This window comes from Kogia breviceps, chromosome 18 (genome assembly GCF_026419965.1).
Source record: "Kogia breviceps isolate mKogBre1 chromosome 18, mKogBre1 haplotype 1, whole genome shotgun sequence".
Classification (NCBI taxonomy): Eukaryota; Metazoa; Chordata; class Mammalia; order Artiodactyla; family Physeteridae; genus Kogia; species Kogia breviceps.
In genome coordinates, this window is record NC_081327.1 from 7380874 (window position 1) to 7408577 (window position 27704).

The window sequence follows — 27704 nt, forward strand, 5'->3', positions numbered from 1 at the left end:
GAGCAGAGAAACTATCATGCCAACTGAAAGAAGCCAGGCACCAAAGACCACATATTATATGATTCTGTTTATATGAAATGTCCAGAATAGACAAATCCACAGAGACAGAAAGTAGGTCAGCGGTTGCCAGGCCCGGGACGGATGGGAGTGGCGGGGGAGGGTGATGGCTCAGGGGCACAGTGTTTATTTTGGGGGGTGATGAAAATGTTTTAAATTGAAATGGTGACGGCTACACATCTCTGCGAATGTACCATAAACCAGAGTCGTACATTTTAAATGGGTGAATTGTATGATACATGAATTGAAGCTCAATAAAGCTGTTAAAAAAAAAAAAAAAGTAACCGTGAGAGTGTCAGTTAATCATTGCTAGGCGGAAGCCACAGTTTCTACTTTTCTGTACGAACACTATTTCAAACTTAAAAAAACCCGAAAACTAGCAAACATGTACGGACCACACCCAGGCACTTGATTATTCCCATTTTACAGAATGAAAATTGAGGCAACGACCCCCTGAGCATGCCCCAGGTCACAAAGTAGGTCTGCCTGGAAGCCGGGCTTTTGGTTGTTAAGTGGCTGGGTCCTCCCGATACCCTGCTTGTTCTAGGGGTCAGAAGCAGGAGAGACTGGTTGGGAATGTGGCTGGGAAACACCTTCCAGCCCTCTCCCCTGCACATCTGCTTCAGCAAATGCCTCCCACTGCTTTGCTGAAATCATTCCTTCATTTGATTCAAAACTCAATAACTATTTCCCGAACCCACCTTATGCCTGAATTTCTTCAGCAGCCTCCTCAACAGTCTCCCCACCCCCACTCCCAGTCTAGGGATCTGGTTTGACCCTGAGTCACCTCGTGTCCCTCCTCTGCCCTGAATCTGAGCAGAGTTCTTGTCTCACTCGGAGGCAAAGCAAAGTCCTCACTGAGGCCCACCAGGCCACAGGGGAACTGGCCCTGTTCCCACTACCCTCATTCCCCGCCCTCCCTCCTTTTTCCACTCAGCTCCAGCGACACAGGCCTCCTCAACCTGCCTCTCCCTTGCCTGTCTGTCCAGGGCTACCTGGCAGGGGACTGTTCCCAGTTTCTTCTGGGGGCGAATGAAAATGTTCCAAAATTGATGGCGGTGACGGTTGTACAACTCTGTGAATATACGAAGAGCCGCTGGTGAATTGGAGGGTATGCGAATTACATCCCATAAAGCCATTTAAAGAGAGGCACCAGAGGAGGCCTAAGGTGGGAACAGGGTGCTTGCAGAAGAGACAGGGTGGTCTTGAGAGGTCTCTGGATTGGGGTGTAGGCTGGTGGGGGGGGAATCACCACAGCGGCACATCAGCTGGGGCCTCAGTTAGCTGCCCGCCACTTGGAAAGCCAGCAGGATCTCTGAAAAGACCCCAACGCGGTGACTTCGCGAACCTTACAGAACACACCTACCGCCAATAACAAGCATGGCCTCACAGGTTGCGAGAAAATGTTCACAACACATATATCAGACCAGGACATACATATTCAGAATATATAAAGAAATCCTACAACACAAGAAGAAGACCAACACCCCAATTTAAAAACGAGCGAAAGGAGACCTACAAACGGCGCATAAGCCAATGAGATATTCGACACCTTGAGTCATGAGGGAAATTTCACTTAAGACCATAATGAGACACCACCACACACCCATTTGAAATTGTATGAGACCGATAACAGCAAGTGGTGGTGAGGACGTGGAGCAACTGGAACTCTCACGCAGGGCTCGGGGTAACGTTAGACGTTCCGGCCGCTTTGGAAAATGGCTTAACAGTTTCTAATAAAGTTAAACATAGCCTCATCCAACCCAGCCCTTCCACGCCTAGGTACTTACCCAAGAGAAAGGATGGCATATGTCACACAATGATTAGTACCCTAATGTTCACAGCAGCTTCATGTGTAATGGCCGAACACTGGCAACAGCCCAAAGGTACACCCACAGCCGAAGGGATAAACAGATCACAATGTATTATATCTGAACAATGGAATTACCGCACAGCAACAAAAAGAAACGAACCCCTAAGATGCGCAACATAGATGAACCTCAAGCTCACTGGGCTGAGTGGCAGGGGCCGGACACCCAAGAATACAGGCTGTGTGATTCTATTTACATCAAACGCTAGAAAATGTTCTGTGCCTTGACTGAGAAGGCGGTCACACGACGGTACGGATTTGTCAAAATGCATCCAATGAGTACCCTTAAAATGGACGTGTCACTTGGGAGGAGGGATAATTTAGGAGTTTGGGATTAACAGATACACACTACTATATATAAAATAGAGACACAAGAAGGACCTACCGTATAGCACAGGGAACTACACTCAGTATCTTGTAATAATCTATAACGGAAAAGAATCTGAAGAAGAATATATGTATGGGACTTCCCTGGTGGCGCAGTGGTTGAGAATCCGCCTGCCAATGCAGGGGACACGGGTCAAGCCCTGGTCTGGGAAGATCCCACATGCCATGAAGCAACTAAGCCCGTGTGGCACAACTTCTGAGCGTGTGGTCTAGAGCCCGGGAGGCACAACTACTGAAGCCCACGTGCCTAGAGACTGTGCTCCGCAACAAGAGAAGTCACCACAATGAGAAGCCCACACGCAGCAACGAAGACCCAATGCAGCCATAAATAAATAAAAGAATATATATATATATATGTATAACTGAATCACTTTGCTGTACACCTGAAACATGGTAAATCAACTACACTTCAATTAAAGAATATTAAATTAAAAAAATTTTTAAATGGATGTATCACATTAAATATAAATTATACCTTAATGAAGTTCATTACAAAACAAAAACAGACTCTAACTCCAGACTGCCTGGATCAAACTGTGGCTCCACAAGTTACCAGTTGTGAATTGGGGCAAGTACCTTCCCTTCCCTGCCTCAGGACCTTTGCACTTGCTGTCCTCTGTCAGGAACACCCTTCCTGCAGATAGCTACGGGGCTTCCCCCTCACCTTCTTCAGGTCTTTGCTCAAATGTCACATTTTCAGCGAGGGCAGGTTAAAATGACCACTCACACCACCAGCCCTCTCCACCCACTTTCCCTTTTTCTCCACTGCATTCAGTACCTTCTGATGAGTCCTATCATGGGTCTCCCCCACCAGCCAGTCAGTCCCCAGACAGTGGGGATTTTTGTCTTGTTCATGCTATATCCTCCCTTCTAGAATAGTGCCTGGCACACAATGGGCAATTAGTAAATAACTGCTGAATAAGTGAGCTAAGGGGTACATGTTACTCTTATTTTGGGATGTGAATTGCAAAATGCTCAATAAGTATCTAGTAAAGGAAAGAAGGAGAAAGCACAAGGGAAGATGGAAAGAAATGGGCTTCACCACTAACCCCGAGGATCTGAAGCTCAGAGAGGCGAAGCCACTGGCCCCAAGTCACACAGCAAGTAAGGGGTGGAGCTTGGGTCCCCACTGGGTAGGCTGACACCACCAACCACCTACACTGCACACTGCATGCTGCCCCAGAGAAGGGCATGAGCCCAGACCACCATGAAGCCCAGATTTCATCCCCTGAATGACAGGCAGCAAGAAGGATTGGCGGTCTCTGTACACAAAGACTACTCAGTCAAGACGGAGAAAGCAGGGGCAGAGAAAACAGGCAGGGAAGAGGGAAGGAGAGTGTTTGGGGGAAAATTAAAGACAAGGCAGTGAAAAACAGTGGTCCCATCCGCCAACTGGAAACAGAGATGAGAATTTAGATGCACACCCCCACCCCATTTAAAGATGTTCAACATCATTAGCCATCAGAGAAATGCAAGTCAAAACCATAATGGGGGACTTCCCTGGTGGCGCGGTGGTTAAGAATCCGCCTGCCGATGCAGGGGACACGGGTTCGAGCCCTGGTCCGGGAAGATCTCACATGCCGCGGAGCTACTAAGCCCGTGTGCCACAACTACTGAGTTTGCGCTCTAGAGCCCACGTGCCCCAACTACTGAAGCCCACGCACCTAGAGCCCGTGCTCTGCAACAAAAGAAGCCACGGCAACGAGGAGCCCGTGCACCGCGACGAAGAGTAGCCCCCGCTCGCTGCAACTGGAGAAAGCCCGCGCACAGCGACAAAGACCCAATGCAGCCAAAAGTAAATTTAAATTTTTTTTTTAAATACCATAATGGGATACCACCTCACACCCAGTAGGATGGTTATGTTAGAAAAGACAAATTGGAATCCTCATGCATTACTGGTGGGAAAGTAAACTGGTGCAGCCGCTGGGGGAGAAAGTCTGGCAGCACCTCAATAACTGAACACAGTTATCATTTAACCCAGGAATTCCACTCGTAGGTATAGACGCAAGAGAATTAACATACATCCTCACAAAGACTTTTGCACACATGCCCATACCAGCATATTCACGAGAGACAAAAAAGTGGCAACAAGCCAAATGTCTATCAATGGATAAATAAAACCCGGTATATTCATATAATAGAATATTAATCAGCCAGAAAAAAGAATGAAGCACTGATCCATGCTACGACATGGACGAACCTTGAAAATATTATACTCAGTGAAAGATGCCAAGTACAAAAGACCACACACATACTGTATGATTCCATTCATGTGAAATGTCCAGAACAGGCAAATCTATAGAAACAGAAAGATTAATGGTGATCAGGGGCTTGTAGTGGGGAAGGAGGAGACTTCTCATGGAAGTGGGACTTCTTTTGCGGGTGATGAAAATATTCCAGAATCAGATAACGGTGATGGTTGTACAACCTTGTAAATATACTAAAAACCACTGAACTGTATACTTTCAAAGAGTGAATTTTATGGTATGTGAATCACATCTCCAATAAAAAAAAAAAAAAAAGTAATTAAAAAAAGCATATCCCTGATGATACCAAATGACCGTAATTTTTACTAGGTTTGACAATGTCATTGTGGCTCTGTAAGAAAATGCTTAGTTTTGCTTTTTAAATACACACTTGAGTTTTTAGAATTAAAATGACAGGAGATCTGGGATTTGCTTTAAAATATTGATACTTCAACAGCAACAAAAAAGATATTGATACAAGCAAGTATGGCCAGATCTTGATCTATGGAACCTGGGGATAAGTAAGGAGGGTTCATTATGCAGTTCTCTCTAATTTTGTACACATTTGGAAATTTTCATTAATAAATTTTTTTTTTCTTCTGCACACCCTTTGTCCCAGCAATTCCACCTCTGGGCTTTGAACTTACACTGTACTCACATTACTCACATTCATGCAAATCAAAAGTTGTACACACGGTACCTCACTGTAGTCTTGTTTGTGATAGCCTAGAACTAACCCAAGTGTCCAGCAGATGGGGACTGGTTCAGCAAGTTAGGGCCCTCCAGTGAAATAAATACCATGCAGCTGAGAAAGACACAGAACTTGACAAGTTAGAACCTCCAGGATATATCATTAAAAGCTAAAGGCAAAGGGCAGAACAGTGTTAGAATAACTTGTCATTAGTGCCTTAAAAAATGGGGGGGGGCATGAGAGAGGGAGGGAGGGAAGGAGGGAGAAGGAGAGAGAGAGAGAGAGAGAGAGATGCTTACACATGCACAGAATGTCTGTTTGAAAAGAGGCCCCCAAACTATAACCATTTACCTCTGGGAAGAGGATGTGGGTAAAGATAGCTGGGAGCTGGGAGAGGGAGGGAGACTTTTCACTAGAAATCTCTGATATTATTCGAGTTTTCTACTTGGATGCGTTGTTCCTGTTTAAAAAAAAGGGAAAAAAATTTTTTAAGTCCCAAAGAAAAGCTGTTTTCTACATGTGGCCCTGTCCCCACACATCTCCCCTGGGGCTGGATTAGAAGGATCAGGTTGTCCCCTCTGTTCCCTCCCAGGGGTGGGAGGCCAGGCAGGGCTGAGGCTTCCCTGCTGGGAGAGCAGAAGGGCCCTGTGGCACTGCCCAGGGCTCCCTGGAAATGATTTCCAGACTCCTAAGCCCTTGGCTGAGGTTGGGGGAGGGGGAGATACAAGACAGGAAGCACAGGAAGACTAGGAAAAGAAAAGAAAAGAGGAAGGGGAGGAGGGGGAGGGAGAGAGGGAAGGGGAAGCCTGTGTACCTGTAAGAACACAAAGGAAGAACAGGCCTGGGCAGGGGGTGGCTGGAAATGCTATCTTCCACCTCAACTGAAGAAACAGCCACCAAGTAGCTTTATTCACAGTTGACATAAAGTGGAAACAACCCAAATGTCCACCAACTGACAAGTGGATAAACCAGATACGGTACATTTGTACAACAGAATATTATTCAGCCATAAAAAGGAATTAAGCACTGATCCATGCTACAACGGGGATGAAGCTTGGAAACAATACATGAAATGAAAGCAGCCTGACACAAGAGACCACATCTTGCACGACTCCATTTGTACGAATGTTCAGGAAAGGCAAATCCCCAAAGACAAAGTAAATTAATGGTCGCCAGGGATTAGGGGAAAACATACAGGGTTTCCTTTTGGGTGATGAAATTGTTCTAGAACTAGATTGTGAGGATGGTTGCACAACTCTGTAAATGTGCTAAAACCCACTGAACTGTACGCGTAAAGGGGAGAAATGAATGGTATGCAAATATCTCAACGTGTAAAAGAAAAAAAAAGGAATGAAGCTCTGACACATGCTACAACGTGGATGAACCTTGAGAACACACTGCATGAAAGCCAGACCCCGAAAGCCACATAGGGTAGGGTCCTATTTATAGAAAATGTCCAGAACAGGCAAACTCATGAGGCAGAAAGCGGGTTAGGGGTTGCCAGGGGCTGGATGGAAGGGGGAACGGGGAGCAACTGTTCAGGATACGGGGTTTCCATTTTGGGGGGATGAAAATGTTCGGGAACTAGATTGTGGAGATGGCTGCAGAACTCTGGGAATATACCAGAAAACCACTGAACTGTATGCTTTAAACGGGGAAGTTTATGGTATGTGAATTATATCTCAATAAAGCTGCTCAAAATTTTAAGCAAGGAAAAACAGAAGGAAGGGAGGTAGGGAGGGAGAGGGAGGGAGGGAGGGAGAGGGAGGGAGGGAGGGAGGGAGGAACTGGTCACATGGCCCATCCCCACCCCCACCCCCACCCCCACAGGGACCCTGACTCCCAACCTGCACTTACCAGGCTGCACATCCTCCCAGAATATGTTCCCTCAGCATGGCCCCCGCCCCCCAAACGCACGGGGCAGCGCCCGGACCCCCGCCTCCGGCCCTGGCTGAATTTCCTGGGTGCCCTACATGACCCAGGTGGGTCACCCCCAGTGCGTCCCTGGGTCACTTCCCTCTGTACCCACTACCGGCCCTGGGATGGGGACGCCACGTGTGAGAGGTGAGTATGAAGCTTTAGCCTCTCATTCCATCCACCACACCCTGCCCCCCAACCCCACCAAAGCCAAAAATGGGCAAGAAAACACAGAAACCACAAAGGCGTGTGAAATGTGCTGGGTTTGTAGAATTTTCTAAGTGTGTAAAGTGCTGATTTCGGAGGCAGAAATACCTTTATACTTAAAAACACAAAACCAGGCAAACATAGAAACCTTTAGACTTTAACAAAAAGTGAGAACACTTACACACAGAGCAAATCAGGTCAGAGGGACCTGAGGGAACCCCCCTCTGCCCCGCCATGTCCTGCGGTGCCTTGGGAGGTTAAGTTGCTTAAGAGGTGAGATTTAGGACTGTTATTTCAGCAGGGGGGACAGAAAAACCCACACAGTTCCTAAGCGATTCTTTTATGAAATAATTATCTATAGACATATGTTCTCCCGTCAAGCCACCAAGCTATTGATTCCACAGAATTCCTGGGAACAGCTTTCCCAGCTCGGTTCTCTCCCTCCCACCCAACCCCCACCCAGAGCCTCTCTTAAAACACCCTGCGGACAATTCACCTTCCCAAAATGCTGATGAGGGGAAGCGGCTTTCCCACTGGGCAGGGAGGGAAAAAAACACAAAACCCAAACATTTGCATTCATTCACTCAACAAATATTCAGTGAACACCTACTATGCCCCAGGCCCTGGGAGGCCCCTCACAGAGGTAAATTCTCAAGGAAGAAGCGAACCATAAATAAATTGGTAAACAGAGTCGTCTACAACGTGATACTGGCTAGTGGCAAGTGGCCAGGAGGAGCTCAAAAGGCAGGATAAGGGAATGATGGGGAAGGGGAGGCTTTAGCTTTAAAACAGGGTGGTCAATACATGTGACACTGAAGCAGAGACTGAAACGAAGGGAGCCATGCAAATAGATGGGGGAAAAGCATCCCAGGCTGAGGGAACAGTGAGTGCAAAGGCCCTAGGGCAGGAATGTGCCTGGAGGGCACCAAGAACAACTGGATCATTGTGAGGTGGGTGGAGGGCACTGGAGAGGAGAAGTAGCTGGGGCGGGGTGGGTGGGTGGGGTCGTCAGCACGGGAAGCGAGTAGATTTTGTTCTAAGTGTTCTAACCTTCCAGAATTGCCCCAGTGCCTCCAACTCGCTTCTGGAACTGGGCTTGGGACCCATGGGGAATTGAGGCCGTACTCTCTCAGGAGTGTAGAAGTTGCCCATACGAACCCTCACATTTCTACTTTCATTTTCAGCGCTTTTCAAATTGTAAGTTGGAAAATTTGAGCAGTGATGAAATCAGTATAATGAGTCTCAACCATCACTGAAACAAATGAAGGAAAAAGAACAGAGGAAAATTGAAAAAACATATTGAATGACTCAAAGGTAGTTCAGCTAAGTGTTCCACAAAACTTTGTTTCAGGTGTGTGTGTGTGTGTGTGTGTGTGTATCCCTCCTGGATCATGGTGTGAAATGTATGTCTTATCAGAGACTGTAGGTCCAAAGGTCAGGAAAACAGCTAATCCAGATGCCCCCTCCCATAGACCTGAGACCTTCCCACTCATTCCACTGGCCACCTGGGCATCTACAAATACCCACCCACTATGGTGAAGACTGCTGTATGTTTCCCCCAACCAGTTTCTTTCCCTGGACTACATTTCCCAGCATCCCCTGTAGCTGGGTGTGGTCACATGACTGAATTCTGGCCAACAGAACGTAGGCGGAAGTGACATTCGTACTTTCCAGGCCTGGCACAAAAGACATCCCTCCATACTTCTTCATCTACAGTGGACTCCACAGACTTAGGGGAGGGCAAAGCCACTCTAGGGAAGGAGTCTGGTTCTCTCAAAGAGTTCACATGAGGCTGCCCCACCAGAAACACCCTCACTGGTCTATAACATGTGTGAGAAAAATGCTTTGAAGCCACTTAGTACACTGAAGCCACTGAGAATAAAGGGCTTATTTGTTACAGCAGCTAGCATGACCTGTGCTAACTTACACACGCCCCAAATGAAGGTTGGTTAACTCAGCAGCCTGCTGAACAAAGAATCTTTTGCTGAAGTTCCAGACAGGAGAGGAGAGGAAACCTGAGTCTCTGGACGCCTCACAGTACAACAGGTGTGCCCAACTCAGAAAAGCCTAGTGAAGCATCAGGGCCACGTCCAAGGCCAGAGATTTAGCATCCACAAAATGCGTTCTAAGCCACGTCAAGTTCATATTTTGAAACGAAACATAAGCTCCGTGGGAATTCCCTGGTGGTCCAGTGGTTAGGACTCAGCTCTTTCACTGCCTGGGGGGCCCAGGTTCAATACCTGGTCAGGGAACTAAAATCCTGCAAGCTGCGTGGCGTGGTCAAAAAAAAAAAGAAAAAGAAAAGAAAAGAAACATAAGCTCAATGATGAAGGGTCCAAGCTGCATCTTGAGCCCAAGACCACACCAATAACAAAGCCCCCATTGAGAAATTGCCATTACCATAAACGGGGCACCGGGCTTCCATGACAACCACGCACGGTGGGTACCTCTATCCCTACCTTACCGATGAGGAAAGCTGAAGCCTACAACTAACCCGACGACAGGAACTGTGGTTCACCACAGGCCACCACAGTGCTTAATTCTACATGACCCTGGAGGTGGGGGGCCTGGAATAGATCCATGAGGGTGAGGACGCTGCCTGCCTCATCTACCACAGTGCCCGGCACATGGCAGGAATGCAGGAAATGTGTATGTTCATGCTGCATTCATGCACAAACAGCTGTTCTTCTCCCTTTTTACAGACGAGGCAATGAGGCCCAGAGAGGGCAAGTCACTGACTCAAGGTTACCCAGCAAAGGAGGGAACCACATTTCAGGTGAAGTTCAGACCCCCACCCCTGCCAAAGCGCTCACTGTGTCTCTTCTGCCAGCCTGTTCCCTGGTGTCCCTCACACTGACCCAGGGCCTGATCACCCCAGCTTTTAAGCCTCGGGGCCCTTTTCCTGCTCTTCCCAACTTCCTCTCCTCTCCCAGATTAACACACTTTCTTCTGGCTCATTCACATCCTCCCGGGTTCCTCATTCACGAAATATTCATCCATTCAGCAATTAAGGCCTGGGATATGTGCTGCGTGCCAGGCTCTGTTCTAGAAGCTGGAGGGATAGCTGTGAGCAAAACAAAGATCCCTGTTCACGTGGAGCTTACATTTTTGAGGAGGGTAAGGAGGGAAACGGAGAAAGAACAATATAACAGATTATACTGAGTATCTACGAATATTTAATTCACATGCATTTAGCTTTTATTTATTGAATAAATATTTAATAGGTATTAGAATATATATGTCATGTATAGAATTATTTATCAATATTTAAAATACACATGTTATAAAAGATTATGACATGTAAAATCAATATAAATGTAAAATAAATATTATATCAGAAGTTGCTAAGTGCTGTGGAGGAAAAGCAATGAAAAAGAAGGACAAGGTATTTGTAATTTTAACTAGAGTAATAAAGGCAGGCTTGACTGAGGAGGGGAGGGAGGGAATCATGGAGCAGAGGAATAGCAAGCGCAAAGGCCCTGAGGTGGATGTGTATGTGAGTCAAGGAAGGAGGCCAGTGAGGCTGAAGCAGAGTAAGTAAGGGGGAGAGTAGTTAGTGGGAGATGAGGTTAGATAGATAGATAGAAAGCCAGGGGTCAGATCATGAACTAAAAATAATATCAGCTAAAAGGCAGAAACAACCCACGTGCCCATCACCTGAGGGATGTAGAAACAAAATGCGGTACAGCCACACCCTGGAATATTATTCAGTCTTGGAAAGGAATGAAATTCTGAAAGGTGCTATATTATCGATGAACCTTGGCAACATTATGCTAAGTGAAATAACTCAGACTCAAAAGGACAAATATGGTATGATTCCATTTAAATGAGAGCATATGGGACCTCCCCGGCAGTCCAGTAGATAAGACTGCGCTTCCACTGCAGGGGGCATGGGTCCCATCCCTGGTCGGGGAGCTAAGATCCCACATGCCGCAGGGTGCAGCCAAAAGATTAGAAAATAAAATAAAAAAAATTTTTAAATGAGGTGCATAAAATAGGCAAGTTCATGGAAACAGGAAGTAGATGAGAGGTTACGAGGGGCTGGTGGGAGGGGAGAACGGAGAGTTATTGTTTAATGGGTACTGAGTTTCTGTTTGGAATGACGGAAAAGTTCTGGAAATGGATAGCGGTGATGGTCACACAACACCATAAACGCACTTAGTGCCACTGAACTGGGCACTTAAAAATGGTAAATTTTATGGTATGCACATTTTCCCACAATTCAAAAGCAATAACAGCTAACGTGTTGCATCAGATGTATCAGGCACTGTCCTCAAAGCTACGTATGTTCATTCATTCACCCCTCTGACAACCCAATAGGGGAGGTGCCTTCTAAACCAGTGCTTCCCCCCAGAAAGGCAATTGCCACGTGTCATTCTAAATTTTCTAGTGGAAAGAAGAGGTGAATTTAATGTATGTTAATTTCAAGAATACATTTTATGTAATATGATATATACAAACGTGATCATTTCAACGCGTCATCAATATAAAAATAGTATTAATGAAAAAAAATAGTATTAATGGGTAACTGACTTTTTTTCCCCCCTTCCTTTGAAGTCTTTGAAATCCAGTGTGGTTTGTTTTTTTTTTTTTTTTTTTTAACACTCACAGCTCACCCATATGTGAGTGGAGTTCTTGGGCTTTTGCTCTGAGTGACGGGAGCACGGGAGGGCTCTGAGCAGAGGAGGGCCGGGCCGTGAGCTGACTCAGGTTACAACAGGGTCCGGTTGGCTGAGGGAGGGAAATAGCCGGTGGGGGGCAGGGGACGGAGGGAGCCCCAGGAGGAGGAGACTGAGATGGTCCAGGCGGGAGGTGACGGTGGCTGGACCAGGGTGGGCGCAGCGGGGCTGGTGAGCCAGGCCAGACCGTGGAGCTCTCGCACAGGCAGAGCTCACAGGCTACACTGCTGGACTGATGGGGTGCAGAAGACAGAAGGGTAAGGGGCATCCACACAACAGTGTGACTAAAAAGGGCTTAAGATGGTTACGTTTTATGTCATGCGTTGTTTATCACAATAAGAAAAATTCAAATTGGGAGTTCCCTAGCGGTCCAGTGGTTAGGACTCGGCGTTTTCACTGCTGCAGCCTGGGTCTGATCCCAGGCTGGGGAACTAAGATCCCGCAAGCCAAGCAGCAGCCATAAATAAATAAATAAATAAAATTTAAAAAGAGAGAGGAAAAAAAAAAAGAGTCAAGGATGATGCCCAAGTACCTGACCCATGCCACTGGGAGGATGGAACGAGATGGTGCCGGACTGGCGGGGGCGGCCTTTACTTTTGTTTATTTGCTTCGGGGGTGGGGGTGAGGGGTCCGACGTGTTAAGTTTGAGGTGCCTCTGAGACAACCCAGCGGAGGGCCCGGCAGAGAGGGAAGGGCTGGAGACAAAAGGGAATAAAATCCGCCCTGAATTCCTCTCCTGCCCATTTCCAGGGCCTGGCTTCTCTCTTGGTTCCCTTGACACCGTGTCCAGCCACGCAAGGAGCACCCTATCACAGGGCAGGCGCCAGTCTGGCCCATCATCACGTTCCCCCTTCCTCCCTCATCACCAGTCACAGCCCAGCACAGCCTCCAGGCTCCCAGCTTTCGGGGAACAGGCTTCCAGAAGCCTCTCTGCCCACTCCTACCACCCACCCGGCTTCCTCCCCTTTGGAGCCCATCAAGGCTCATTCTGCATCGTCTAGCGAGGAGCGCGGAATCTGAATAGTAAACACCATCCAACGTCGCCAAACAGTACAGGCAACGTGTACCCTTGGTGGGGGGGGGGGAGGCAAGCGTGAGACAGAATATATATTCTAAGGGGTCCAAGAGCCTTTATTCAAAACCTTTGAGGGGAGATGCTTTCCGAAAAGCAGGTTCTTTTTCAGACTCTGCCAGGTGCTGGGATGCGCACCTGTCTATGAAGGAACGCCCACAAGCAGCTCTGAGACGCCACCCAGTAATCAAACACTAATATTTCTGCAGCCAAATGTACGCATATTCACACGGAGAGCAAAGACAGACTACAAATAGCTTGGCTTCGGGTCAGGTCCTGCTGCCTGTTGAGTCACCGCTGGCGAGCTGCCGTTATCATTACTGATGAAGGTGGTGTTACCGTGATAGCACGCCTTGCTCGCTGGTTGATCTATGAAGGGAAGAGTCTTTGTGCTGAGCCCAAGGCTCCCCCAAGGCCTGGAGGCGGGGAGCCCCTGAGCTCAGGTCGGACAAACCTGGCTTCAAATCCCTGCTCTGCAATTTCCTGACCCTGAGCAACCGACCTCATTTCTCCAGGGGTCTCAGTCCTGGGCGGGGGGGGCCGGTCTGGAAGGATCTGGCTGTTGCCTCTAAGCCTTAAATCAACAAAAATGACAAGAGCAGCAACAGCAATAATAACAATAGTGGCTAACCCTACTCTGGTCCAGGAGGGCCCTGAGCTCCATGTGGCCACCATCTCATTGCCTGACCCTCATCACTCTCCCGAGAAGCAGCTTCTACTGTTATTTATCCTCTTTTAACAGAGGCCTGGCACAGCTGGCCTCAAGAAGGAAGACAGCTGGGGCTCCAAGTCCAAGTCTATCTGCCTAAACACGTCCAAAGCATGGATCATGCCTGTCCCGAGGTCAGGCCGACCCATTCCTGATGCTGAACCCCTCCCAATGGGGTAAGTTAGTCAAACAGCAACCCGTGCGCTGCCTGTTTCCTGTTGAACCCTCCCAAACAAGCCCCAAGGGGGAGGTACTATTATTTTACTCCTTAGCTGTACCTCGGTATGTCCCGTGTGGATGGGGAGCCCACACATGCAGTCTCCCGGCCAATCAAGTCCACTGCTTGGTCCAGCCAGAGCTCACACCAGGGCTGTGCCAGGTCTCCTTGTGCCACCTAGAATAGCGTCTGGCCTCTCCTCTTCTGGTTCCTCTGAAAGCTTCACCTTCCTTTGAGCTCAGAGGCCGCTCCAGAGACTGCCCTGCGTTTCCAGGACCAAGAGTTATTTAAGTAGCAGGACTTGGGCTGATTCTCGCCAGCATGTCTAGGGCCTGGCACCAAGCAGTCACTCAGTAAATTCTGGCTGCTGTTTGCAAGGGATGAGAACAGTGAGGCCTTTCTGGAATGCCGTTTGCCAGGGCCTCCTCAAACCTCAACACACGCTTCCCTTTGCCTTAGCAAGTCCTCTTCTAGGAATCTGGCCAGTAGAAACGCTCTTGCACAAGCAACTGCAGGTGCGGATACAAAAATGTCAGGTTGGGTCACTCCCCTGCTCAAAAGCCTGCCATGGCTCCCATCTCACTCAGGATCAGAGCCCAGGTCCCGGTCAAAGACGCAGAATGGAAACTCTAGGGTAATAAAGAGGTAGCATGAATCAGCTCCCAATGGAGATAAGACAGAAGGCCAAATTACCCAATTAATCTAAAGGAGGCAGGAAACGAGAGAATAAGGAACAAAGAACACCAGAGATAAACCAAAAATGAGTAGTAAGATAGAAGATTTCAATGCAGCCACATCAGTAACGAGGGCAAATACAAACGGTCTAACCCTGCACCGTCCACTCAGAGAGGCCTCATGTGACTGCCCCGCCCTGGCAACAGAGCTAGTCCAACAAGATGTTCTGAGTGGAAAACACACACTGGATTTCAAAGACTCAGTGCGGGGCGGAAGGGGGGAAACACTGTACCACACGTGTTGGCGAGGACGTGGAGAAATCGGAACCCTTGTGCGTTACTGGTGGGAATGTGAAATGGTGCAGCCACCGTGGACAACAGTGAAAGAGAATTACCAGATGACCAAGCAACTCCATTCCTAGGTATGTATCCAAAAGCACTGAAGGCAGACTCAGGTACTTGTATGCCGATGTTTACAGCAGCGCCATTCGCAATATCCAAAAGGTGGAAATAACCCAAGTGTCTGTCTATTATTGGATGGATAAACACAGTGTGGTCTATTCAGACAATGGAATAGTATTCGGCCTTAGAAAGGAAGGAAATTCTGATAGATGCTGCGAATGTGATGACTATCCTTGAAGACATTACGGTAAGTGAAATAAGCCAGACACAGAAGGATAAATACTGTATGATTCCACTTATATGAGGAAGAAGTGGTCAAATTCATAGAGAAAGAAAGTAGAATGGAGGTTACCAGTAGGTGGTGGGAGAGGGGGATGGGGAATTATTGTTTAAGGGGCACAGAGTTTCTGTTTGGAAGGATGAACAAGTTCTGGAAAAGGATAGCGGTGATGGTTACACAACATTGCAAATATACTTAATGGCACTGAATTGTGCACTTAAAAATGGTGCAAATGGGAAATGTTATGTCACGTGCATTTTACCGCAATAAAAAAAGACTGTAAAAGATCTCATTAGTGACTTCTAGACTGATTACATGTTGAAATAATAGTATTCTGTACATAACAGGTTGTATAAAATATATTCACATTAATTCTCCCTATTTCTTTCTCCTGTGGCTACTAGAAACTTTTAAGAAATGTGTAAGTGGCTAGGATTTTCTTACTGGACAGCACTGGTCTCAACATTCCAATCATCAAAAGGATACAGACTATCTGCTGTCTGCAAGAGACACACTTTAAATGTAAGCACACTTTAAATATAAAGACATATATAAGCTCAAGGTAAAAATTGGAACCCCCCCCCAAAAAAAATCCATAGAGTAGAGGTTAAATAAATTATGGAATACTCCTCCTTCTTTAGTTTGCTAAAAGAATGGGTTCTGGGGGGAGGGGTGGGGGAGGATCGAATTGGGAGTTTGGGATTAGCAGATGCAAACTATTATATACAGAATGAATAAACAACAAGGTCCTGGGACTTCCCCAGTGGTCCAGTGGTTAAGACTCTGTGCTTCCAACGCAGGGGACGTGGGTTTGATCCTGGGTTGGGGAACTAAGATCCCACATGCTGCACAGTGCAGCCAAAAAACAAAAACAAAAAAAACAAATGAACAAACAAACAACAGCAACAACAACAACAAAAAACAAGGTCCTGGGGACTTCCCTAGTGGTCCAGTGGTTAAGAATCTGCCGTCCAATGAAGAGGACGTGGGTTCCATCCCTGGTCAGGGAGCTAGGATCCCACATGCCTTGGGGCAACTAAGCCTGCACACCACACCTAAGCCTGCACGCAGCAACTACTGAGCCCACGTGCTCTGGAGCCCGCGAGCCACAACTGGAGAGAAGCCCATGCACCGCAGTGAAGATCCTGTGTGCCACAACTAAGACCCAACACAGCCAAAAATCAATCAATCAATTAATTAAATAAAGATTTTTAAAAAAACAAGGTCCTACTGTATAGCACAGGGAACTGTATTCAATGTTCTGTAATAAACCACAATGGAAAAGACTATGAAAAAGAATGTAAATATATATGTATAACTGAATCACTGTGCTGTACAACAGAAATTAACACAACATTGTAAGTCAACTATACTTCAATTTAAAAAAAAAAAGACTGGAGCTCTAGATTGCTGCCATGGAAATAATTCTAAGACATTCGTTCAAGTTAAAAAGCAAGGTGTAGGATAATTCACATGGTACCTGTGATCAAGAGGAAAAAATGCATGCACAGAATAGAGGGGTAGAAAGAATGCACCCAAACTCCTCACAGAGGGCACCTCTGGAGAGGGCAGGACAAGGGGACAGTGAAAAGACTTTCATAGTGTTATATATGACTTTTTTCCATGTCTAATTAATTCATACAGATCTGCCCTCAAATTGGCAAACCCCAAAGAGTTGAGGAATCTGATCTTAGCCTCGGCATCCGGTGCAGGGCCCTTGAAGCAACTCGGAAATCGTCCAGAAACCACTCCACCCCTTGCTGCTCAAAGGAGCGGCCCGAGTGTCCCCTGGGAGCCTGCTAGAAATGCAGAGTCTCAGGCCCGTCACAGACCCACTGAATCAGACTCCGCATTTGAACAGGCTCCCCAAGGGATCCGTGTGCGCGTTCAAGTTTGAGAAACTGTTGATCTGCAACACAGCCCAATCTGCGCAGATTTAGTAGGTACAGACTAAAGGCTGGTTCAGTGATAATAACAGCAGCCACCGTGAGAGTAACAGCTACCAGCACTTACAACGGGCTTATTAAGTGCCAGGCGGTACCTTACCTCAATGAAACTCCACAGACATCCCACCACGTCGCAGATCATCTCGATCTACAACCCCATATCTGCAATTCCAACCTCCAAAAATCTCTAAAAACCATCCCTTTTTTTCCCCCTTTACTCATTGTGGGGCAAAAGCTAACCTGCAATGACTATCCTTATGCATCCTCCTTAGTGTAAAACAGCCACAGATATATTAGCAGCAGGAATAGTATTTGCTGCAGAAATCTTTAGCCTATTTGGGGAAGGGGAGCTGCCCTGCCTGGCTGAGGGCTGTCCCACCCCATTCCAGCCTGCGCTGCAGTCTGAAATATTCTGAATGTTGACACACCTCGGAAGCCGGTTACTGCCATAAATTTGCAGCACATCTGTTGACATGTGACGTCATCTATGAAACCTCCGAGAGGAAGGCATCAGGCCCCCCCCCCCTCGCTGATGGGGAAACTGAGGCTGCGAGAGGTGATGGGCCCCTGCTCCAAGTCCGGCAGCTGCCTCCAGGCCAGATCTGCCTCCGGGGTCCTGACCCCTTCCTTGCAGGTCTCGCCGTCAGTCACCCACCCGGTGACTGTGGCGGCTCGCTCACAAACTCACAAACCCATCTGAAGAAGCTGGGGGCGCCATCGTTATGTTAATGAAGACACCACGGGGGTGGGGGGCGGGGTTAAAAAGGGAAAGAGGAGGGTGGGACGGCACCGTGCTGAGCCGGGGCCTCCACTGGCTAAGCTGAGACCCAAGCTGGATCCCAGGGCAATAAGCAGAGTGGAGGGGGGCGGGGCAAAGGTAGCTTCCTGACCGTGGGCTTTCAGTCCCGGTCCCTGTAACAAGCAGTGAGGCTTTATGGCTAAAAGCCTGGGCTTTGGGGCCAGACTGCCCCCACCCGGCGTGGGGTGGGGGATCCCCAGTCTACCCTTTAACAGATGTGTGACTCTGGGCGAGTCACTTAACGGCCCAGTGCTTCAGTTTCCTCATCTGTAAAATGCGGATGCTCACTGCACCTACCTCCTAAGGTCCTGACGTGAGTAACTGAGTCAGGACTTGTTGAGGGCCCTAGACGGGTGCTCATGGCCGCGTGGCTGTTATTATTATTGTCGCTTTGGTCATGAGCTGTGGAAAGCTCCCAACTGGATCCACAACACCCCCGAAATCCTCCGCCAAAGGCTGCGATGTAGAGTCAAGCATGCGTTTCTCTGGGGGAAAGGTCGGAGGCCTCCAAGCAGGTTCCCCAAAGGACCTGAGCCCTCCCTCCCCCACACTAAGGACCACCTCGTGCTCTTAAGACCTTGCCCTGGAAAAGATAAAAGGCGGCTGCCTCTCCCAGCTGGGGCAGGACGGCCAAAGCTCTCACCCTCCCAACAGCTGGCAATACCACCGGCCTCCCCTTCTCCTGCCCCCCACCTCCTGCCCCCCACTCCTGTCTCCAAGCAGGTTTGCAGTGGCCTCTTGAACTCCTTCCCAACTGCACAAACATCTTTCTTCTGCCTTCACACCCCTCTCTTCCTCACCTCCTGACCTGTAAGGAAGCTTCACTCTTGAGCCCAACCCAGCACCGCCCCCCCCTTCTTCTAGAATCTTCCTTCGCTCCTTTCCTTTTCTCTAAGCCTGCTCAGATCCTAAAAATCTCTAAGCCTGGTCCCTCCTTCCTGCAGTGATACTGAGTCTGGATGCATTCCCAGTCAGGTCCGGGGGATGAATCCTCACACAGAAATAAACCGCGTGACACGGAGGAAGTTGGACAGGGTCGTTCAAGGAAGGCTTCCCAGAGGAGGCGGTATTTAAGCGGAGGCCTGCAGGACTGGACGGGGAGCCCAGAGACAGGAAGGAATGGGAGAAGATCACAGCAAGTAGAGGCAAGGGCAAAGGTGGGGAGGCAGGAACAAGCTGGGTGCAGGAAGAAAGGTGAAAGGGCAGAAGATGAGGTCAGGGAGATAAGCCCAGGCCAGACTAATGGGGCTCTGTGGGGGGAGGTGGCGGTTAGACTTTCACCTGAGGGCACTAGGGAGCCATAATGGGTAGCAAGATTTTTTTTTTTTTTCAAACTCTGGCTGCCAAGAGCTCCATCTGCCTGCCTGCCTTCCGTCCGTCCGTCCGTCCATCCATCCATCCATCCATCCATCCACGAAGGCATCCTTCTCTCATGACTCCTCACCATATTCCAGTCTGGCTTCCGCCCCTACATACCCATCAAACCCAGGAAATCTTTGCTTCCAGAACAGCGGCATCCAACCCAGGAAGCCTGTCCTCAAGTCCATGGAAGTTAAACCTTTCTAAAAACTCTCCCACTTTGTTCCTGAGATGCTGATTGTGCCAGATCCTGCTCCCCCTCCCTCTTTCTCTGTTTTGGCCAAAGAAGCTCCTACCCCTCCCTACACGTGGGTGGCCGCCTAAGTTGATTCTCCACCCTCTCCTGTCCTCTCCCTGGGGAATCATGCCCAGCCCTGGGACGCCTCCAGTTCATTCATTCATTCCGTCTGCACCTCACCACCAGCCGAGAGGGTGCTGGAGCTTTACTCTCTGGGGTTTGTGTTCCGCAAACTATAGAGACCACTACAGCATCTCAAGAAAGGACACCTGCATCCACTCAGTTGCTCAGGCCAGTGACTTTGGATCATCCTGGACTCCCTCCTTCTCTTACCTCCCATCAACAAAACCAAAGCACCCCAGATCTCAGTCCCAGTGTCCTGGGCCCTCTTTCCCCGTGAAGCTTCAACTGGCCTTTGTGCAAAGCATCCCAGGTTTCTCTCTGCTAGAAATGGCGTGGAGCCCAAAGCCTGCCCCCAGAAGCCCTCTCCTCCAGGAAGCCTGCCCGGATGCACCAACATACCCCAGAAGCAATGCCTCCTCCTGGCCTCCACCAGCCCAGCTGACACTCCTGAGACACTGATCTCACCTTGCAGGGAGGATGGGTGTGTTTTGGGCTTACCCCCCTCCCCTGTCCCGAGTGCAGAGCTGCGGCCCAACACGAGGGAGGCCTGCTAAGTGGGTCTGAATTAACCTGTACAATGCACCTGGATTCAAATCCCTGCCAGCAGCTAGCTAGCTGTGTGACCTTGGACAAGGCACTTCACCTCTCGCTGTAACGGGAGAGGAAGGCAACCCGGGGGTCTGGCCCTGGGGAAAATTCTAAGCAAACCATGAAAACTGCACCGCACAGAGTCCCACAGCCAGGAGAAGCAACAGACGAGATGGACAAGTAAGCAACACAGGAGGCCTGAAAGCGGGTGCTGGGCGAAAAAGACTCAGAAGGAGAAATACAGCAGGATCCTCTGTAGAAAGCAAAAGTCCACCACACAAAGCAAACAATTTGCCAGGGCACTGGGCCAGGGAAGGGAATGGGAATACAAGGGAATTTTGTACAGATATATACATATATATATATATATATATATATATATATATATGCACTTGCATATATGTATACGTAATATACACATTTACTATATGCCTATTATACTGCTGAGTTTAAATTTACCACTAAATTATTACATTAAGTATGATAATATGTAACATATATTAATGTATGTGTGTGAGTATATATATTGTACTGTTCATTTCCTTAAAGCAGACTTCTGTTAGGAACTCCCTTAGATAAATCTCCCTCTTCTGCTACAGAGTCTGGCCGGGGGCTCTTCAGGCCCAGAAGTTGGCTCACTGTCCCCTGTGACCAATGCAGACAAGGCTCCCTGCCCCTTAAAGGTCGCAAAGAAAAAACAGGACTGCGGAAGGGGGACGGGCTCAGGGAGGGGCAAGGGCTGGGCAGATGTCAGGGAATTCTGCTGGTCCAGCTAAGGAGACAGAAATCTGACAAAGAAAATCAGCTCACGAAACAGCTTTGAGACTTTAGGTGGCAAAGCACAGGCAGCCCAGAAGGGCCGCAGAAACCAGAAGGCAAAGATGGAGCAGAAGTTTCCCGCACGTTTTTATCAACTTGAGACCTGAGTCTTTCCCCATTTTAGCATCTCTGTAAAAGGAGGCATAACTTACAACAAATGGCTTGTGGGAACACAGCATGTGTGGCTTCCAGTCCTGGCTGAACTGAGGAGGGCAGCACCTGAGTGCCCCCCGCAGCCTCAGTCTCCCTGCTGGGCAGTGGGCAGTCCTGACCTGCCCCATGGGCCCTGATTCATTCCCTCTCTGAAGACACTTAGGGAGCGAGTACTGGCCAATGGGGAGGTGGCTAGGGCAGGATGGGCGATGGCCATGGACCAAGTGTCAAGTGCAGTTGGGAGACCCCTAGCTGCCTGTCCTGGGTGAGGGGCCTGCCGGTGGAGCTCTGCCGCTGCAGGCAGAGCCCTGCAGCTTTGAGGGCTGGGCTTCCTGAGCCAAGGAACCACTCAGGGGTCGGGCTTGATAAAAGTGGTGGGGGGATGGGCCCGGGGAGGGGGGCAATGAAGGCAGCTGAGCCTGGCTGGGGGCCTCTCGGGCCCCACCCACCAGGACTCCCAGGAAATGCGTGGCACCCCGAGATTGGCATTTTTGGTGCTTTGGAAGCAGGTGGGTCCCACTTTAAGAAACAGAATAGCGACTCCAAGCACAGGCTCTCTGCTCCCTTTCTCCATGCCTGTGACATGTCCATCCTTCAGTCCGTCAGTGAGTCGGTCAACAAACATCTACAGGGTTCCTACTGCACACCAGGAGCGGAGAACACGGGGCACATGATTTCCCTCCTTCTGTAGTTTATAGAATCTAGTGAGAAAGCCAGGCCTGAAGAAAAGCTCACAGGATACCTACATCCCAGTGGGGCTACGAGGGGTGGAGCAGTGAAATGGAAGAGTATCCCTAGGCCAGAGGCTGGGTAGGGCACCCTGGGGAGGGGCGAATGCGATGCTGAGACTTCAAGGAGGGGCAGCGGCGGGGCAGATTTCTCTCTTCCGAGAGAAAGGAGGTAAAGCCTTCCCAAGGACTCCTGCTCAGTGATAAAAAGGCTAAATCTCAAAACAGTGATGCTGAGCTGAGATTCAAGAAGAGGCAGATCCATAACAGGATCAACGAGCAGCGGGGCCAGTGACCCGCTGCTCTGGGAGGGGGTGTTGGCTGGGAAGGGGCACAAAGGAACTTTTTGGCTGCGATGTGAACGCTCTGGATCTCGATGGGGTGTGGATTACACAGGCTGCTATGGTTTGGCAAGACTCGTGGAGAAGCACCCTTCATCTTTGTGTATTTCATTGTATGCCAATTACACTCAATGAGAGGATGGGGGAGAAATACATACATACACATACACACACACACACACACACACACACCTTTCTGTGAAAGGGGATGCATGTCCACAAAAGTGGGAGGGCACTGGGCATGTTCTGGGGAGAGAAGTGAGGCCACTGTGGCCAGAGCCTGCTAGGCCGAGGGGAGCCTGGCCTGAGAGGGTAAAGAGCTGAGAACTCTTCCGGGGGGGGCCCCGTCACCTAGCCTGGAGCGCTTGGTGTTCGAAGATGGGTGAGGTGCCTTGAAGGACAGAAGGGAGGTTACGGTCTAGCCAACTGTCACAATCATCCCGTGAGCATCTGTGAGCAACAGCCTGCCCAGTACCACATCGTGGACGAGAGACAGGGCAGCATCCATCCTCTGGAAAGGGGGCTCCAGGGACCTTCGATCTGCAGGTGTCCTGGAGGAATGGACCGCCCTTCACCTCCAAGCTGCGGAGGCCACCGGGGGTCATTAACGAGGGTCCCACAGCCATAGAGATGTTCCTCCCTCACTCCGCACCCAAGGCTGCCAGGATGGGCCATAGGGGACACAGGAGGCTGGGGGCGCGGGGGGGGGGGTTACCTAGAAGTCAACAGCCCCCTCCAGCCAGCCCCTCGAAGGACAAGAAACACTTTGAAGGAGAATTATAGAGGATGGAGTGAGCAAAAGGAGGGGATTAAGGCAGCCAGGCCTGGTCAGGGGCTCCAGGTATATAACCCTTCCTCTGACCCTCTTACCCCTGGAAGGAGCGTTTGGTTACAGCCTCCACGGAAGTGATAACTAAGTACAGTGACAATGGTGACTGCTACCTTCTGCAGAGAGCTCACTCTGAGCCAAGCACTTGCAAAACACTTTTCCACTCAGGACCTCATGTAACTGATGCAAAAGCTCTTGAAAGAAGCATCGATTTATTATTCCTGTACTTCTGGTTCTCTAATCTGGAATTAGAGAAAGGAAGTAACTTGCCCCCAAGTCACAAGGTTAGAAGGGGCAGAAAGAGGACTCGAACCCGGGCGGCTGACCCAGTAACCCCTCACTGCAGGGGTCATCTGTCCATCCCCCTGCCACTGGCCTACCTTCTCTGACTGGGATTTCTGCACAGAATATCAGAACCCACATCCAGGCATAAATGCCCAAGCCCGTGTGATCAGAAACAGCCGCCAAGGTGCAAAGCCTGGGGTGGCCAAGACAGGATGGGAACACAGATCAAGGACAACCTGACCAAAGTTTACTGCCTGCAGCCTCGATTTCCCCAATCTATGAAATGGGCCTAATGTCTCTTCCATCACAGAACAGGATAGAACCCGGAGGTGATGAAACAGATTCTGGATACCAAAAATAGTAACACCGTTAGTAACGATTATGATACAGTTGAACTGATATGCTATCTGGAATTTGCTTAAACGTACTCCAGCAGAAAAGGGAAAAGAAAGTGCAGGGTGGCGCGGCGGGTGGGGGGTCAGGAGGAGGGATCGGCGGAAAATTGGTGAAGCTGGCGATGGGTACACAGGGGTTGATTATTTTATTCTCTCAATTCTTGGCGGGTACTTTAAAATTTCCATGATAAAAAAGTAAAATAACAACAAGCAAGTGAATTTTCACCACACTCCTGCAAGCCAGGGCCTGTCTTAAAAGCTTTCTACATCTTCACTCATTTAAGCTTCACAAAGACCCCATGAGTTCTGTTACAGACGAGGAAACTTAGGCTCAAAGGGTATTTGATCGCCTTGGAAACTTCCCTCTGATTAAAGTGCCAACATTGACTGCCCGGGGGTTTAGGGGAAGGAGGCAAGGACGCAGGTATCTAATTCCACGGGAGATTTCTCTCCATCACCACCAGCACCAGCACCGCCACCACCACCACCACCACCAGCACCATCACAGCCACTGACATTTTCTGAGCACTTGTGACACGTAAGGCACTGTGTTAAGCACTGAACATCCGTGAGCACACAGGCAGGTCTCCCATCACAGCCGTTCTTCCAGATGAGGAAAGCGAGACCCAGAGCAGGACGGCCCTGTCTGTCCCCAGGGCCATGCCACCGCAGCAGCCTGCCCTGTGCCCTCCACTGCTGTGCAGTTTATAATGCCAACAATGTTCCCTATGTGCCTTTCAGGAAGACAATGGAGAGCTTTCAGAGTGGCGAAGTCAGCGTGGGGCCCATAGGAGAACCGTAATCATAGTGAAAATAACAGCAACGTCAGGTGCTCCTTCCTGAACGGCTACTGCACGCCCGGCTGGGGAGGGCAGTGCCTCCTTCGGCCCTCACAGCCCCCCTGCCAGGGAGCCATCACGGGCCTATTTTACAGACAAGGAAATCGAGAGCCAGAAAAGGATCGCTTGCCCAAGGTCACGCTGCAGGTAAGTGGAAAAGCCAGCATTCCGTCCCCAGCCTGCCGGTAAGGGGGCTCACAGCCCAGAATTAAGGGGTCCCTGACCCCAGGAGACAGAACTGCCATAGAATGACAGATGACACCTCCACTGAATGACTCAGCTAGGCTACCCATGCACCTTGATGGGTATTATTTAATCCTCACGACAAGCTTTCCAAAAGTAGGTACTGAGGTGAACCCATTTAACAGAGGGGACAACTGAGGCCCAGAGCCAGCAAGCCCCCCGCCTGCATCCATTCAGCCAGCAAGCGGCAGAGCCGGGATTCGAATCAACGGCGCCCCCACCCTTGACCTCCACACCAAGCAGCAAGCACAGGGTGCGGGCCACAGGCAGGAAGGAAGGGGCAAGGAGGTCACGAGAGGCGAAGACAATGGATGGATGGGTGGGATGACTTGACCAGGAGGGGAAACGACTTCCTTCAAGATACAGCTCCACAGGTGCCTCCTTAAGAGTGACCAAATGACAAATGGCAGGCTCTTGACCCAGCAATCCCGCCTCCAGGAGTTTATCCCGCTGGCATACCCACTTCTCGGTAAGACAGATGGATACGTGCCCTCTGGCTCTGCACGCTGAAACTTTAGGAAACACCTCCACATCCGTGTTGAGTCGAGGAGGATTTGCCCACACGGAGGAATACAACGCAGCTGAGAAAAAGCCAAAGAAACCCCTCCAGGTATGGTGCACATCTCCCAGGGAGAGGAAGTGAGAAAAGCAATGTGCAGAACGGTGGGAACGGGGTGCTACCGTCCGTGCAAAATAAATATTCTTTCAGACACACACACGTATATAAAGGTGTGCGCACAGGGCATCAGGACTGAGGCAGTGCTCTGGGGAGGTGAGTTGGGGGACCAGGAATGCCCCGGAGGGTAAAGGGGGGAGACTTACTGTGTTTGAGATTTTGAATTTGTCCCATGTGGATGTATCACTTAGAAAAAAAGAGAAAGAGAGAAAGAAGCTGCTTCCCCCTTGGAGCCTTTGCAAACCACCCAGACAGAAGGCATCAAAGTCCCCCAGCAGCCTTGAAGACAACACTTCTCTCTAGTCTCCTCCCGGATTGGGTCCCAATATCGTATCTGGGCCCCAGGGCCGTGGCACACAGTAGGCCCTCAGGAAGTTTAATCGGGGACAATTAAAGACAGACAGGCCCTCTCTCCAGCTTCTCCTGCCAACAGATCCCCCACCACCATGAATACCTGCAAACTCAGGACACAAAACTAATTGTCGCCAAACCAGAAATGTCTTAGAAAACCTTCTCTTTTCCCGTCGGGGGACCCTGCATGGCACTGAGACACAAAGGCTTCAGTCAATGGGGATAAAACTCTACTGGTGGTACCCCAGGCAGGGGAGAAGTCTAGGGAAGGAAGGAGGAGGGAATCTTTGGGGACCAGTCAACCAAACATTTCCCATGTGTCTCTAGTGTGACACATCCTACGCTGGGGAGCCAACTGAGACAGGCCCTCCGCCCTCAGAGAGCGGGGACAAACTTGGATATGACCCGGTGAAAAATGGGGGCAAGTCATTCTGACTGGGGGGAGAGCATCTTACATCATGGATGTAAAACAGGCAACTTGCTGTTTCCACTAAGAGTCAGGGAGCCTGGTGGGGGACAGAGCCCGAAGAGACAGAGGCAAGAGAACCATGCCATCCCCCCCCCCCCACCTCTCCCCTGCAGGGCGGGAGAGGGAGAAAGGCAGCCCCTCACTGCTTTTCAGGCCCAGGCCGGCTAGAAAGGAATGCCATGTTTTCCTGTTTCCAATTAACTTCCCCCCACCAGCAGCCCTCTGCATTCTTGAGACCAGGAGTCAAGACAGCCAGAGCTGGGAGGGCGGGCGGGAACTCTGATGGTGGCTGGGTCTGGGGCTCAAAGATGACCCCCCCCCCAGGACCCCGGGGTACCCCCACACACCCCAGGACCCTCCTGCCAGACACCCTGGGCTTTGGCGCTGACCCCTGGACCCTTTCACAGCCTCTCAGAGGGGAGAGGGGGAAGATCCCACATCCCAAGGGAAGGTTGGGAAAGGACTCTGAGGCCTCTGGGAAGGAAGCGGGCAAAAAAGGGGGGCGGGGCATAGGCCTGTCACTCTTGGGCCTCACACTTCCCCCCTTTTCCACCCCCACCCTGCCCCCCAAAAGTCAGTTCCAACTTTCAAGAAGTGCTCACCCTAGAGAGACCTACAGCCCCTCCCCTCCTGCCCCCGCCCCACAGGAATTATGATCACTTATGATGCCTGTCACCTCAGGAAGGTATTTGCAGGGTGTCCCTCAAAGTGTCAGCCCCTCTCCAATCACACCCCCGTCCCTGAAGTCTGGGCTGGAGTCCCCTCTCAGCCATGGAACAGGCTTCCGCTGGACTCAGTTTCCTCATCTGTAAAATGGCAAGATCACCCATATTGCCCCCGCACTGGGTAAGCTGGGCCCTCCTCAGCCCTTCCCCCTCCCCCCTCCCCCCGGCCACATGTGTACTCGGCACCAGTAAGTGCTGAAGGGGTGGGGTCCCAGAGAGCTGGAGGCAGAGAGTCACCAAAGTGGAACCCCTTACAGCCTGCCCTCACCCACCACCACAGGGAATTCCTCCAGGGTAGATAGATGCCTTTTGCCATCCACCCTAAAATATCCAGCACCCAACTTTCCTCCCCACACCTACAGGCCTGCCATATCCCCGTATGCTGAAGAA

The 27704-nt window shown here is 49.8% G+C and overlaps 1 protein-coding gene across 5 annotated transcripts in view; it reads right to left on the reverse strand.

Moving 5' to 3' along the window:
• Positions 1–27704, reverse strand: part of BICRA (BRD4 interacting chromatin remodeling complex associated protein) — a 79294-nt gene that overhangs the window by 45073 nt on the left and 6517 nt on the right. Inside the window, exon 2 of one of the 5 annotated variants that reach the window (XM_067018442.1) lies at positions 5603–5711. The exons of 3 other annotated variants lie outside the window; for them this stretch is intronic. The gene's annotated coding sequence lies outside the window, so the exon portion shown is untranslated. Of the gene's footprint in view, positions 1–5602; positions 5712–14113; positions 14150–27704 lie in introns of those variants that run through there. One more of the 5 variants, XM_067018443.1, reaches the window with a different exon arrangement.